General features: G+C 41.5%; 1 long non-coding RNA gene across 1 annotated transcript; it reads left to right on the top strand.

Annotated features, from left to right (window-relative positions):
- The first annotated feature begins 534 nt into the window (after positions 1 to 534).
- LOC142827673 (uncharacterized) lies at positions 535 to 4,848 on the top strand. The gene is made up of 3 exons (XR_012902382.1): positions 535 to 676; positions 2,446 to 2,553; positions 4,454 to 4,848. It is a non-coding gene; the product is annotated as an uncharacterized LOC142827673 (long non-coding RNA).
- Positions 4,849 to 14,808: the final 9,960 nt, after the last annotated feature.

The following is a 14,808-nucleotide window of genomic DNA, read 5'->3' as shown; positions in this document are numbered from 1 at the left end:
ACACTACAAAAATGGAGTAAGGAGCACCAATTCTCTTTACCTAGGCCATCTATCAGTCATCAGAAAACCTTCAGCTGTTACTGGCCTAGCCTGGACTCAAATGTAGTACTAATTTGGGCTATGTCTAGACTGCAGAGCTTTTCTGGGACACTGAGGTATCCCAGAAAAGCTCTGCCACGTCCAAGGAACACGTCTGCTTTTTCGGAACAGCAGACATGTTCCTTCGGCATCCCTGAATTCCTCTCAGTGAGCAGAGTAAAGGATGTTCTGAAAGAGGGCCTTTTTCCCGAAATTTGGCCCCGTGTATACGGGCCAAATTTAGGAAAAGCCTCTTTCAGAAAAAAAGCGGAAAAATACACGACATAGCCTAGGCCTGGAGAGGAAAAGTTTGGAACCACATGACTAAGGACATGAGTCATCCAGACCCCTACAAATATTTTGTTTAAAAAATATCATCAAAATTACATTGATATTTTAACTTAAGGTTTTTGCCTGTTCATGTTCTTCATTCTTATTTTCTCCCCTTTTAGAAAATATACGTTCTATCATTACTATGATAATTTATTATCACTAGTGGGAAATCAACTTGTGCTGCAATTGAAGAAATTCATGTGAAAACTAAAAGCAAAAGAGAAGGTTCCTGTCCTATGGTGATATTCACTGGAACTGATAAGTGGTAAGTACCTGGGTCAGCGACATCCTCCGTAAACCTTGAGGAATGACAGTAAACAGTGGCAGCTCTTTTATATTATTTTCACTTCGGCCTGCCACCAAAGCAGAATCAGCTGGGTCAAGTACATATGGACTTGGTTAGTTGCGCTAACTCCACCTTTGTTTCCATAAAAAATTCTCTTGGGTCTGCTTGCTCATGTAGCGACTTAAGAATTGTATTATTTACTGCAAGACTTTCGAAATTGAAGAAAGGTAGTAATATCAGTAATTCCTGTACCAATCCCTGTGGCAGAAAGGAACAATACTAACATATGTGTGACCCTACTTGAATTGAGGGATGATTGTAAAAAACTCACTGCTGAATTGTGAACCAGCCATGGAAAATTGCAAAAAAGTAAGCATGGACCGTATTATTTGCAATACTTTTCCATGATTTTCTGCTATCTGCTGCCTGGGACTAAGAGTGAGGGCTCCTGCTATCAAAACTGCAGAAGATGCCTGAAATATTGCAAGTTAAGTAGGGCTTTAAAAATATACCAGTGTGTCTGCACTCCTCATTCCTGGCAGTCCCAACTAGCATATATCCCATAATCTAAGGCAGGGCTACTCAACATTCGGCCTGTGGGCCGCGTGTGGCCCACAGCTCATTTGTTTGCAGCCCACATGATGCAGTTTCGGTTAACGTGGGGCTCACCACACGGCCCACAGGTGGGATCCTTTGAACATGGCCTCCACCGGGAACATGCTCCATAATAGTGAGGTGTCTCCCAGGCAGGGTGAGCATTGAAAGACACAAGCGGACGGGCTGGCTGGAACAGACGGCTACAGGGTGTCAGCATTTTAGCCCCCAGAGAGGAGGTGCCAGGAGCACCGGGGCATTATGGGAAGTGCTTTGTATTCCTGCCCATCAGTGTGAAGGAAGCTATTTGCATATGTTGGCATATATTTGCATGTCTATGCAACCACACTTAAGTTGAAGCCCTTGGCATGTGCTGTGAGTATCATTGTGGCCATTGGGGCTTCCGAAGTTGAGTAGCCCTGATCAGGGGCGGATATAGGGCAGGGCGAACGGGGCGGCCGCCCCGGGCCCCGCGCTTAAAAAAGCTCCGCGCATGCGCCGTGGCGCCACCGCGCATGTGCATGGCATCACGGCGCATGCGCTGTGGCATAGGGGGGACCCCGCGGAGTTATGCTGCCCGGGGCCCCGCAAAACAGTCATCTGCCCCTGGCCCTGATCTAAGTTGAAGTGCTAATGTCCCATCACAAGCCTGAGCAATACTTGAACTGCAGATCTCCAGGGAAAACTGAAGTTGGTGCAGTTGATGATTCAAGGAGTGGCAGTCTTCCATCTGCGTGATCCTTAATCCATGTCCTCATTGTGAAAATTATGGCTACATCCTGAACAAACTTCATTAAATTCAACATTTTAAGAGTTCGTTATATTAAAAATGCAAATATTTCTATTTTGTAGGCTTGCATGGAACTTCTTTAGGAGGACAACAGGTTTAATGCATTATCTGGAAAGTGTTGTGGGCTTCCAAAGACTATGATGCATAATGTAACCAACACGAATTACCTTTTGGGACTAGACATGTAAAGTGGAATTCCTGGGAAATTCTTGGGAGGAAGAGATTGCAAACTCCTGCCTGCAGACTCAGCCTTTGAAGTTGCACCCCGATAAGGGGAACTTTTATCTGCTGATCTCTTTCCACATGAGGACAGTTCAAAAATGAAATATATAAGGATATAATTGATTCACTTTTGATTTTACAGGTTCTGAGCTGACTCTGTGATGAACTTGTGATCACAAGGAAACCCATATATGTGGTTTAAAGGATTATTCACCAGTCCAAGTCCTTGTTGGAATTGGGGAGATCTCTGGTAAGCATATTAGCATATGTATAGGTTCTTTTATTGTTTTCAATATTTTCTCTGCAATCTTTTTACCACAGAGATCACAATCAATATCAGGGCCTAATTGTGCAAGGTGCTGTGCAGACACATAGTGAGCCATAAAGCCAAGAAACTGGCCAGTTTGTGGGCCAGATCCCATATTACGCTTCTACCATAGTAGATATGTGATTCTGTATCATGTCTTAATTCTAGTTTGGGTAGGTATGTTTTACCTGTTCACATCCTCCAGTAGTTTCAGCTGGATGTAGTAACCTTCACTTACTGCTCTTGTTGGTGCTGTACAGCTGTTAAACAGTGCTCAAGTACCCTGTGACACCTATTGTATAAATACTGAACATAGGTAGATTTTATTAAACAACTGCTGCCTTCCACCCAGAACTCAGTACAACCCAGATAGATAGCAGTTTATTTACATTTAGAATCCCAATTTTACTCCCTTTGAAGTGCATGACAAAGTTATTAAAGAAGAGCTTTGTGCTCTTTGCAGATGAAAGGTGGGGGGTTTTGTGCAATATAAAATAACAGTATTCTGTGATTGCTTCAGGTTCTAACTCTTGCAAGTGTAAGTCTTCTATTCTTCAATTTCTAATGAGCAAGCTGTTGCACTCTAGAAGGAATCTAGCAACAATTGTGAATGATAAAATATGTTTCTACATGTCAACATGACCTGTAAAGAGGTATTGTTGACTTGGCTACAAAAAAATGTAAGCAGCGGTGGTTAGTTAAACAAACTTTACTGAGACAGCAGCAAAAATTAGATCTAATGGGAGCCACTTTGGAGTGAGTCCAAGACCAGATCTAAACCTTAAACTTAAGCTAACCTACTATGTCACTGAGTGGCCCCCAAAAAAATCATACCCCTAAGAGATATAATTAAATCAACTTAAGCCTCTGTATGGATACAGCTAGGTCAATGGAAGAATTATCAGTTGACCTGGGGGGACAATGAAAAACCTACAGGACTGGAATAACCTCTTCCAGCATTGTAGCTATTATCTACATTACAACAGTGAGGCTGTAGCATTTTCAAGTGTAAATATACTGTAAAGGAATCCTAAAGTAAAGTAAAGGCCAAGCTAAAATAACTTGAATCTTTTGGTTCTCTGTGTATTGTACATTTTATACCAACTTAACTTCTCTATCTAGACTACAAAATTTGACTGTTTAACTATGATTATGAAAAATCAAGTTAGATGACAATGATTATACAAATAGGTAGCATGATGCTGAGTGTGACTTTCCTGGCCTGTCACTGTTCCCCCAAACCTATGGCTCATCAGGCTGACACAAAGAATTGACAATAGCCAGCAAGACATCCAACTGATTTTGACTGCCTGCCCTAAATTTTATATATATGCCCTCTAAGTTTGGCCCACAGCATCCTGTGTTCAGATGTTAATATTGCCATATATGGAATTTAAAACAACTGCTAATATTGTGGTATGGCTGCTCCATAGGAAAGCCACTTGTGGTGGTCGATTTCATAGGCTAATGTTTTCTAAATAAGTTTGTCTTCCTCAAAAAAGTAATTCCCAATCTCTGTAATGTTTGAACAAATAAAGATAAAGTCCATAGCTACATACCTGTGCTGGAGTGAAAGGCAATTGTCAATTTTGGAGACCAAGTTGTGACAGGGGAAAAAGAAATGTGTGTGAAAGCACAAATAAGCATGTGTGCACAAGCAAATCAGGTAATTACCTAAGATAAATCAGACCTATGTAACATTTCTGTGCTAGAAAACAAGGTCAGTTTAACAATGTCAAGCAGGGATGTGAAACATCCACATCTCAGTGAGCTGTAGTTTAGGCCACTTCAATCCCCATGTTGACAGCACTATATAAACAGAAAAATTCTTCCATCAACCTAGGTACTGACTCAGGGAGGTGGATTTCCTACATCAACCGGTTGTGTCCATGCTGAAGTGCTGTAGCAGCGGAGCTGTGCTGTAGAAGTGTTGTAATTGTGGACTCTTCCTCACCTCAATGGGAGATGGACAGCATCTAGCTGGGGCATGTGGCTTTGGATGTTGTTTTATGATAGATTGTCAGTATCCATAAGGCAGGGAAGACAGGAAACAAAAGGTAAATAAAAATCTAAAGTAAACAGGTGTGTAAATTATTCATGAAAAAACTATGATTATTTCAACAAAACTTGATTCAAAAATCTTTTGTATCTCTGTAAAGACTTATCTAAACACAGAAATTACAGTAATTTGTTTAACTACTGGAATAGTGTTGCACCTCTGTAGTTAAACCAATGCAACTCTGTGTTTGAGTTGACACTGTTATGTTGGTTCAGTTTGCCTTGGTTAAAATGGCCCATTTTAGGCTACATCTATACTGCAGCACTATTTCTGGATACTGGAGGTATCCTGAAATAGTTATCCCGTGTCTTCACAGCAAGCCCGTTATTTCAAAATATAATGGGCTCGCTATTCCAACGTCCCTGTAAACCTCATTCCATGAGGAGTAAGGGATGTTTTGGAATAGCGGGTTATTTTGAAATTACCTCAAAATACGTTACGCAATTTGCATAGCTCAAATTGCATATCTTTTTTCAAGCTATGGGTGCAATGTAGATGCACCCTTAAAGAACTACAGAATTTGGTAAGGGCTATGGGTGCAGTCAGTTAGTCTGAGCCTCTTTTCTTCCTGAGCCCTAAGTTCAAATCCTGACAAGTAGCAATGGCTGAATGGACTTCTAGTCCCCATCTGTGCACATTGCTGAAGTCAATCTAATTTACAAATTTCTTATTCCTGAGATTGTCAGGATAACTAAGGTCAGGTTTAAAGTCCATTAGTACGGGTATGTAGAAGCTAACAAAGTATCTGCCTCCACTGTTCTTGGCTTTAGCCACTTCTATTCCCTCAGCTTTACATTCATTCTTACCAGTGTTTGTGTCTACTTGTTTGAGGAGAGAAGGGTAAACGATGCCTGCTGTTTGCCAGCTGTGACTATGACTAAACACTTTACACAGCAAAGTTTAATCTCCCCGGTAAGAAAGAGCTGATTGTGATCTGAGGATATCTTTTTTCCCCCTTCCTGCATTTGTATGTTGCTCTTTAAATCTGTGTATAGTAAAAAAGAAAGCATTAGTAACTTAATCTTCTTCTCTTTGTCTTCAATAAAATCCAGGCTTTGCCTGAAGCTTTGTTCTACGAAAGCTAAGACTAAGCTTAGAACAATTCTGCATTTATTTATTTTTAATAACATATTCCAGTTTTGTGCTCAACCTTTCCTTCTGCCTTGTCTGTGGCCAGTCTGAATTGGACAAGAAAATTTTCTGGCAAGATTTTTCACAGCTCAAGCAATGGCTCCATTTCGGGAAGGTTGGGCCGGGGGGGGGGGAGGGGAAGGGAGGCAGCAGCCGTGTGCTCTGGGATGTTCCCCGGATGCTAAAGGAATAAGGGGAAAGTACTTGTGTTCTGTGCATGCCTCTCACACCTGGCTGCTGATGGAATGCTTGTATTTTGCCTTTCAGAGGTTTGTAGGGGTGATGGGTAGGGAAGAGGGTTTTTTTAGGGAAGGCTTTGATGGATATGGCTAACCAGACAAAACAGTCACTAGCTGTCGCTCTCGTTCATTTGAATTAAGTTACTTAATAAAACAGGTGGGTTTTTAAAAAAATCTTAGCTATCAGACCAAAACCAGCTTCCTGTCCTCTATTTCAACCCTTATGAAAATCCTGAAAATTCTACTGGCTGTCTGGTCTAGATCCATAAGTTCTATCCTACTAGGCTATGTCTAGACTGCAAGTCTCTTTCGAAAGAGAGCGTCTAGACTGCACACGGAACTTTCGAAAGAGCAAGCCGCTTTTTCGAAAGAAAGCACCCAGTGAGTCTGGATGCTCTCTTTCGAAGAAGCCCTATTTACATTCAAGAATGCCTTCTTTCGAAAGAAGCACTTTCGAAAGAAGGCGTTCTTCCTCGTGAAATGAGGTTTACCGCCGTCGAAAGAAAAGCCGCGTTCTTTCGATTTAATTTCGAAAGAACGCGGCTGCAGTCTAGACGCAGGTGAAGTTTTTTCGGAAAAAGGCTACTTTTCCCGAAAAAAACCCTGAGTCTGGACACAGCCCTAGAGAGGCATTCCTAAATGTTAAATTTAGGCCAACTGGAGACACTATCCTTTAATTTAGGAAACTGAAGTTACTAATACCGATAGAGAGATACAAATTAATGGAGAAGATTAATTGTAAGCCGTAAGTGATAGCATAGCCTATAATTACTCAAGTATTACAAATAGTGAATAATTCAAGTCTTGAGAGATTTCAGTAGTCAACGGGGCTGTAGTTATTTCCAATTTACATTACCGTTGCTAGGTTTCACCAAGAAACCAGCTGTATAATATAGTAGCAGAAAACTTGTGTTATGAAGTTATCAACTGGGATTCAAAATATAAAATTTAAATCAGAAAGCAGCCAACACAGGGATACCACAGCTAACTGAACACTGATATTTGTCTCTTAAATACTACATAACTCCTATCATAGGAGTTCAAAATAATTTACAAACACTAATTAAAGCTTCCAACATTCCTCTGATGCTTCTGTTATCTCCAATGTCTAGATGGAGGAGATATCTTCAGGCACAGATATCTTAAGTGGGTTCTTTAAGGTCATAAACTGAGTGGGTGATAGGAGTCCTGCTCTATAGACCACACTAATCCACATTCTCTAAGGCTACGTCTACACTGGCCCCTTTTCCGGAAGGGGCATGTTAATTTCACGAGTCGTCGTAGGGAAATGCGCGGGGGATTTAAATATCCCCTGCGGCATTTAAATAAAAATGTCTTCAAAGTAAGAATAAGAGCCTCTGGAAAAGGGCACTTTTTCCGGAGGATCGGGGCCAGTCTAGACGCTCTTTTCCGGCTTTTTTAAAAGCCGGAAAAAAGCGGCGGACATTTTTATTTAAATGCCGCAGGGGATATTTAAATCCCCCGCGGATTTCCCTACGACGACTAGTGAAATTTACATGCCCCTTCCGGAAAAGGGGCCAGTGTAGACGTAGCCTAAGGGTGGTAGGTACCTAAATAACTTTGAGATTCTACATCTCTGTTACTGCAGATAGGCCAAACTATAACTAAGCTCATGCTGATATTTAAGCATGTGAGTAGTCCTCATGAATCAGTGGATCTACTCACATGCTTGAAGTTGAGCATGCGCTTTGGTGCTTCGCTGCTGTGGAGCTTGTTTCAGTATGATAAGAATAAATCTTTAACAGTCAGATGAATATGGTATATTCTAACCTCTGCTCTTTTGTCCCATATAACTTTATACTATAGAAAAGTGCCCTGTTTTAGATGCTTCTATCATAAATTAGATTAACTGATAATGAAATCAGGGAGTAAATATGTAGAAATGATCTACACATCTTAATGGTCTGTTCCATTTCTACAAATATCAAGTAATGTGACACACTGTGACTTTTAAATTTGGAAGTCGGTTTCTTGTGATTCTTCTAGTGAACCTAGAGCATATATGGAAATGTCACTTCTCACGAGTATGTTTAAAGGCTAAAATGTTCTTTCATCTAAAAAATAGGTGAAATAGCTAATCTTTGCTCCAGTGATTAATTTTACTTTGTCTACATTCAACCTTAAATTCCTCGTTTCATTTCAGTTTTTGAATCTAAAGTGGATTTTTTCTAAACAGACTAAAAATACTGTGATCTTTTTATTTCAGTAGCTGAAAGCATTGTATCTTGCATATTAATAAACCAAAGGAGATATGGGTAAATATTTCTTTGATACATATTTTCTCCTAAACGTTATACAAATGCCTGTGCTCTCTCTCCACTTCTTTTTTATGTAAAATAACAAATTAAGTTTGACACTGAAGTGCATCAGTCTGGTAAGTAAATATCTCTGGTTAACGTACAAACCAATAGCAATACTCCACACAAACAGGCTACAGCTACACTGGCATGATTTTCCAGAAATGCTTTTAACGGAAAAGCTTTTCCGTTAAAAGTATTTCCGGAAAAGCGCGTCTAGATTGGCAGGACGCTTTTCCGGAAAAGCACTTTTTCCGGAAAAGCATCCGTGGCCAATCTAGACGCGCTTTTCCGCAAAAAAGCCCCGATCGTCATTTTCGCGATCGGGGCTTTTTTGCGGAAAACACTACTGTACTGTCTACACTGGCCCTTTTCTGGAACAGTTTTCCGGAAAAAGACTTTTGCCCGAACGGGAGCAGCATAATTTTTCCGGAAAAGCACTGATGATTTTACATTAGATCGTCAGTGCTTTTCCGGAAATTCAAGCGGCCAGTGTAGACAGCTGGCAAGATTTTCCGGAAAAGCGGCTGATTTTCCAGAATAACTTGCCAGTGTAGACACAGCCACATTGTTTATGATTCCCCAAATTATTACATAATTGCATACCATAGAAAGATGTAATTCTGACCCATGCAGCTCATGAAGAAGCTAGAACATTTCTGTAAAAGTGCCTTAAGGTTTTGTATGATTTGTAATAGATCACATACTGCTATCTGTCTTCCAAAGTTTTATATAAATCTTGTATTCTTTACAGAATACTTAACTTTTCCCTGCAAATTGAAAATGTATTTCTAATGGTTTTTGGCCTGGTTTGCTTCTGGATTATTACTGTTTACTACAATACCCAAAACTGTGCTGCACAGGCTTTTAAATAGCATCTTTCATCGAAAAGAGACAAACTAGAAGTTCCTCTTCCTAACCCCATTTGTATCAAGCAAAAAGGACTGTGATTCAGTATTCTTGGATTTGATACCCAACTCTGATGGTTTGCTCTGTGTGCCTCTGCCAAATCACATTACTTTCTGATATGTTTAGTAAAATGTATATAATTTATGTTCCTCTCAGGATTGTAAAATTTAATTATCTATTTGTGAAGCTGTGTGAGAACTGCAATATAGGTAAAGAGTAAGTTTTCTGTGAAGCATGAAAATACAAGCCATTAAGGCCACGTCTTCACTATGTGGAAAATCGATGCTGTCTGGGGTTTGATTTAGTGGGTCTAGTGAAGACCCGCTAATTCAAACTCAGAGGGCACCCCTGTCAGTACTGGTACTCCTGCTCCTCAAGAAGAGTAAGGGAAGCTGACAGAAGCACTTACTCCAGTCAACCTCCAGCAGTGTGGACAGCGTGGAAATGCAATTTAAACTACGTCAACTCTAGCTATGTAATTAATGTAGCTGGAGTTGCATATCTTAATTCAACCTTGAGCTGTAGTGTAGACCAGGCCTAGGTATATAGACTCCATCTTTTGCACCTAGCACTCTTCACAACTGCCATTGGTTGAGTATCAGGATTCCTTGCAAATCTTATAAGTGCAGTATAAAACCTCTGAAAGGGAACTCAAATTGCCTAGCTGTGTTGCCATGCTATTAAAAACAATGGCTTCAATTTCTGAAGTCATGAACGGGGCACACAGATGAGAACAGGGCACACAAGGGATTAAACTTGCAAAATGTGGTTTAAAACAATACTAAAGAAAATTGCTTACAGACTCAGAATTGTGACCCACTGTATAATGTTAGGCAACTCCCTTAGTCTATCTGTGCCTTATTATACCTTTCTTACAGCTGGATAAACTAATATATTAATGGGATGTTGAGAAGTTTGATTAATAATGTACATAAAACACTGTGAGATGAAAGGATAAAAGTTGCTCACATTGCTGGAGCTTAGTCCCCAAGTTTAAAGGATTTCTTTCTGAAGCTCACTGTGCATTTTATTTTTTCTGAAACTATAGCTGCTAGTGTCAAATACCAGCAAATTAGCAGGGCATAAACCATCTGTTTTCCCTAAAACTGACTATTCTTACATTTACATAGGAAAATGAATGCAGATACTTTTTTTGGTCCCCACAGCTGTTCCTTCCTAAGAAACAGAGCAGGAACATTTTCCTATGATGCAAAGGACTGGTAAATTTGAGTGCCATGTCATGTCAGAGATTTGGTCTGAGGCCAGAATCATTTGTCATGTTTTGTTTCAAGAGCCAATCCCCCAGCCTGGGTTGGGGGATAACGCAGCAACAGGTGTCATTTATTTATGATAACTGGTGGGCCAGAGGACAAGTTGGCAGAGGACCTGAGACTATATCATAGTCTAATAAAAACCCTCATCACATTCTTAAAGAGTTCTGACATTGACAGCTGAAGTACTCTGACACACATGCAGTTGTGTATGCCTTACATGCGAGTCTCTCACTGTTTTTGCAGGGGACGCCAATGAGGCTTTATGATCTCTTCAGGGTTGTGAGGGCCCTGCCCAATCTGAATCTGAATGGATACATTGGAAATACTGGGATAAGGCTGCAGCAGATGCATGATTAATTCATTGATCTTTTCAATATAAGACATACAGATATGTTTCATAGAGGAGTTCACTCCTCTTCTACCATTTTTACTCTTTCATCGTTGATCCTTGGTGGTTATTTTCATTCTGCAAACAGCCCCATAGCAATTAAAGGACTACCTAAAAATACTGTTATGCTTATAAAAAGCACATGGGATTTTTTTCAGAGGAAAAAGCAATACACTGTGTTTATTGCAAATACAACATGAAAAGCAATGTATGCATTCACACACACAAAGGTCATGCAGATGATCTTACCAGTTACCAGTCTGTTGTGATTCATCAATCTATTCGCTAGTTAGATTGAACATGAGTGAAGAGCTGGGTTCTGTCGGTTGTGATTTGAGGCTCCGAGGCTTGGCTTTGCAGGACCAAACCTAGAGTCCCATGGTAAAATCACCCCATTTTTATACTTGTAAGATCTCATTTGAGTCTATGAGGTTTTGCAGTGTCATGCTGCAATCTCTGATGTGTTAATAATCTTGTGGTTTTCCTATAATTATCATTTGTTTATGATCAAACTTCTCATCATTATCTCTTGTTTGTCATCTCACTTTGGGGATGGGTCTCTGCCTGTCTCCAAGGTTCTGCAACTCTGCTAATTTAACTCTAGTGTGAGCACAATGGATGCTTCTTGGTCATCTCCAAATTTCTCACGTGTTTGTGACCATCTGGACATTTGTAATGGCTTTCACACACATTCTTCAACTACGCTCACAACCTCCACTCACAACCAAACAATTCACCGAGAATTTCCAGTTAAACAATTTTGCAGAGTGTTTCAGACAGGATTACATTTTAAAAAGGATTATATAGTTACTAACGGACATAACTTGGTTTGCAATGCAGACAAAAGCCACAATTTAATTTGTAATGCTAATAAGAAGCAAGACCTTATAGCAAACATTGTCTAATCATGAGTGGCAGGATGAAACAGAAGTACACAAAACGTATAAGCAAATAATTATATAGGACTTATTACTATCATTATATTTATATTCTTATACCAACATTAAAATGCTGCATTTTGGCTACAATATCTGGTATGACTGAAAGCAAAATACATGGTATGTGCAGCAGGAATGGCAGTGCGAATGTTCAGACTTCGGCTGGGAGCCATATTCTGAAACACAGTGAGGGCTTCAGGGCCCAGGACTCATCACGAGCCTGGATGTGATTTGCTGTGTAGACATACCCTGAGCCTCTGATGAGACTGTAGAATCAGTCTCTCAGGCCCATTCACTCTGGCTGTGTCTACATTGGCATCCCTTTCTGGAAAAGGGATGCTAATGAGACACTTCGGAATTGCAAATCCGCGGGGGATTTAAATATCCCCCGCGGCATTTGCATTTACATGGCTGCCGCTTTTTTCCGGCTTGGGGTTTTTGCCGGAGAAAAGCGCCAGTGTAGACGCGATTCTCCGGAAAATACCGTATATATTCGAGTATAAGCCGAGTTTTTCAGCACAGTTTTTGTGCTGAAAAATGCCCCCCTCAGCTTATACTCGAGTCAGCATCTCGAGAACTGAGGCGGGCGGGCTCAGCGCGTCTCTGCCGCTGGCCGGGGCTAGCCGGGTCTAGCCCCGGAAGTCGGGGTGAAAGCTGCTCCGGTGCCCCTGGTCTGCTGGAGACCGTCTCCAGCAGACATGGGGCACCGGGCGGGTTCCCGCGCTTCTGAGGCTTTGCCAGAGCAAAGCCTCAGAGGCGCGGGACCCCCCGTGGCTGCGGCTTCAGTCCGGGAGCATGTGGTCTGCTGGGGACGGTCCCCAGCAGACCACAGGCACCCAGATTGAAGCGGCAGCAGCGGCGGTTCCTCTGGCAAAGCCTCAGAGGCGCGGGGAACCGCCGCTGCTGCCGCTTCAATCTGGGTGCCTGTGGTCTGCTGGGGACCGTCCCCAGCAGACCACAGGCTCCCGGACTGAAGCCGCAGCCACGGGGGGTCCCGCGCCTCTGAGGCTTTGCTCTGGCAAAGCCTCAGAAGCGCGGGAACCCGCCCGGTGCCCCTGGTCTGCTGGAGACGGTCTCCAGCAGACCAGGGGCACCGGAGCAGCTTTCGCCCCAACTTCCGGGGCTAGACCCGGTATCTATCTTCATTTTTTACATTTACCAGTAGCTGCCTCATTTCCTACCCTAGGCTTATACTCGAGTCAATACTTTTTCCCAGTTTTTTGGGGTAAAATTAGGTGCCTCGGCTTTTATTCGGGTCGACTTATACTCGAGTATATACGGTAAGCCCTTTTCCGGAAGATCCCTTATTCCTACTTTCAATAGGAATAAGGGATCTTCCGGAAAAGGGCTTATTTTCCGGAGAATCGCGTCTACACTGGCGCTTTTCTCCGGCAAAAACCCCGAGCTGGAAAAAAGCGGCAGCCATGTAAATGCAAATGCCGCGGGGGATATTTAAATCCCCCGCGGATTTGCAATTCCGAAGTGTCTCATTAGCATCCCTTTTCCGGAAAGGGATGCCATTGTAGACACAGCCCCTAAGTATTTAACCAAAGTGGAACAGATTTAATAGGACAGATGGCGGGAGCTCCATATCAAAATATCCCATGGTGCAGTGATTAAAGCACTTTCCTGAAAGGTGGGAGAACCCTGTTCAAATGTTTTGTCCCCATCAGACAAAGGGAGGAATATGAACCTGGATCTCTGACCTCCCAAGTAAGTGTTCTACTCATCAGGCTAATAGTTGAAATAGAGATAATACTACTACCTCCTCTTCCAGCCTGATTCTGAATAGGCACTGATCCAGCATGCCTACTGGACTGGGCCACATCACAGTGATTCTGGAACAGTTTTTATAGTGAAGATGCTGAAGGCAGGAACCATGTATCTGAGTTATTATACAATAGCATTACACAATTCCATCCTGTTATACAACATTCTTTCACTGTATAACATCATCATGCCACAGTAAAATGTTGTGATGATTTTCAGGTGAGTTCAATAATATGGACCTGGTCCACTGTAGCTGGGTGATGCTTTAAAATTCAGGATGGGTAGGTAGCATATGTACTATGTTGGGCAGTTCTGAAAGTCAGTCCTCTTTCTAGCTGGACAAAACAAATTTCCACGTGTCATTTTAGCTCTTCTCTATTTATGGAAAAGACTGAAAAATAAGGGAATTTATATATGCATATAAACTTTTGGCAGATGAGTTGAAATTACATTTTTGGTGGCTGTCTTCAACTGGGACTATAAAGTCAAATTTTGAGTCCTTTTATGGTTTCTTTTTTTCTTTCAGTATATCCAGTGAAACTTTATCATTGCCCTGCACTTTTTGAAAGAGCTCTTTCTTACATTAGTTGTTGGGTTCCCTAATATATATATTTGCACATATTCATAGCATCACTCAAGGACTTTTAAAGCTGTGTTCATACTAAATGCAGGACAATGTAGCACTTTAAAGACTAACAAGATGGTTTATTAGATGATGAGCTTTCGTGGGCCAGACCCACTTCCTCAGATCAAATAGTGGAAGAAAGTAGTCACAACCATATATACCAAAGGATACAATTTAAAAAAATGAACAAATATGAAAAGGACAAATCACATTGCAGAACAGAAGGGGGATGCGGGGGGGTGGGAAGGGGGAGAAAGGAAGGTAAGTGTCTGTGAATTGCTGATATTAAAGGTAGGGAGAGTGGGATGTTTGTGAGTTAATGGTATTACAGGTGATAATTGGGGAAACTGTCTTGGTAATGGGTGAGAAAGTTCAAAGTCTTGTTAAGTCCTTGTTGGCAAGTGTCGAATTTTAACATGAATGACAGTTCAGAGGATTCCCTTTCAAGTGCAGATGTAAAAGGTCTTTGTAGCAGAATGCAGGTGGCTAAGTCATTTAGAGAGTGTCCTTTCTGGTTAAAGTGGCAAGAAACTGTTTTCTCTTTGTG

This window comes from Pelodiscus sinensis, chromosome 3, assembly GCF_049634645.1.
Source record: "Pelodiscus sinensis isolate JC-2024 chromosome 3, ASM4963464v1, whole genome shotgun sequence".
Lineage (NCBI taxonomy): Eukaryota > Metazoa > Chordata > Testudines > Trionychidae > Pelodiscus > Pelodiscus sinensis.
The sequence above is the reverse complement of the archived record's forward strand: the minus strand, read 5'-3'. Positions and strand labels throughout refer to the sequence as shown.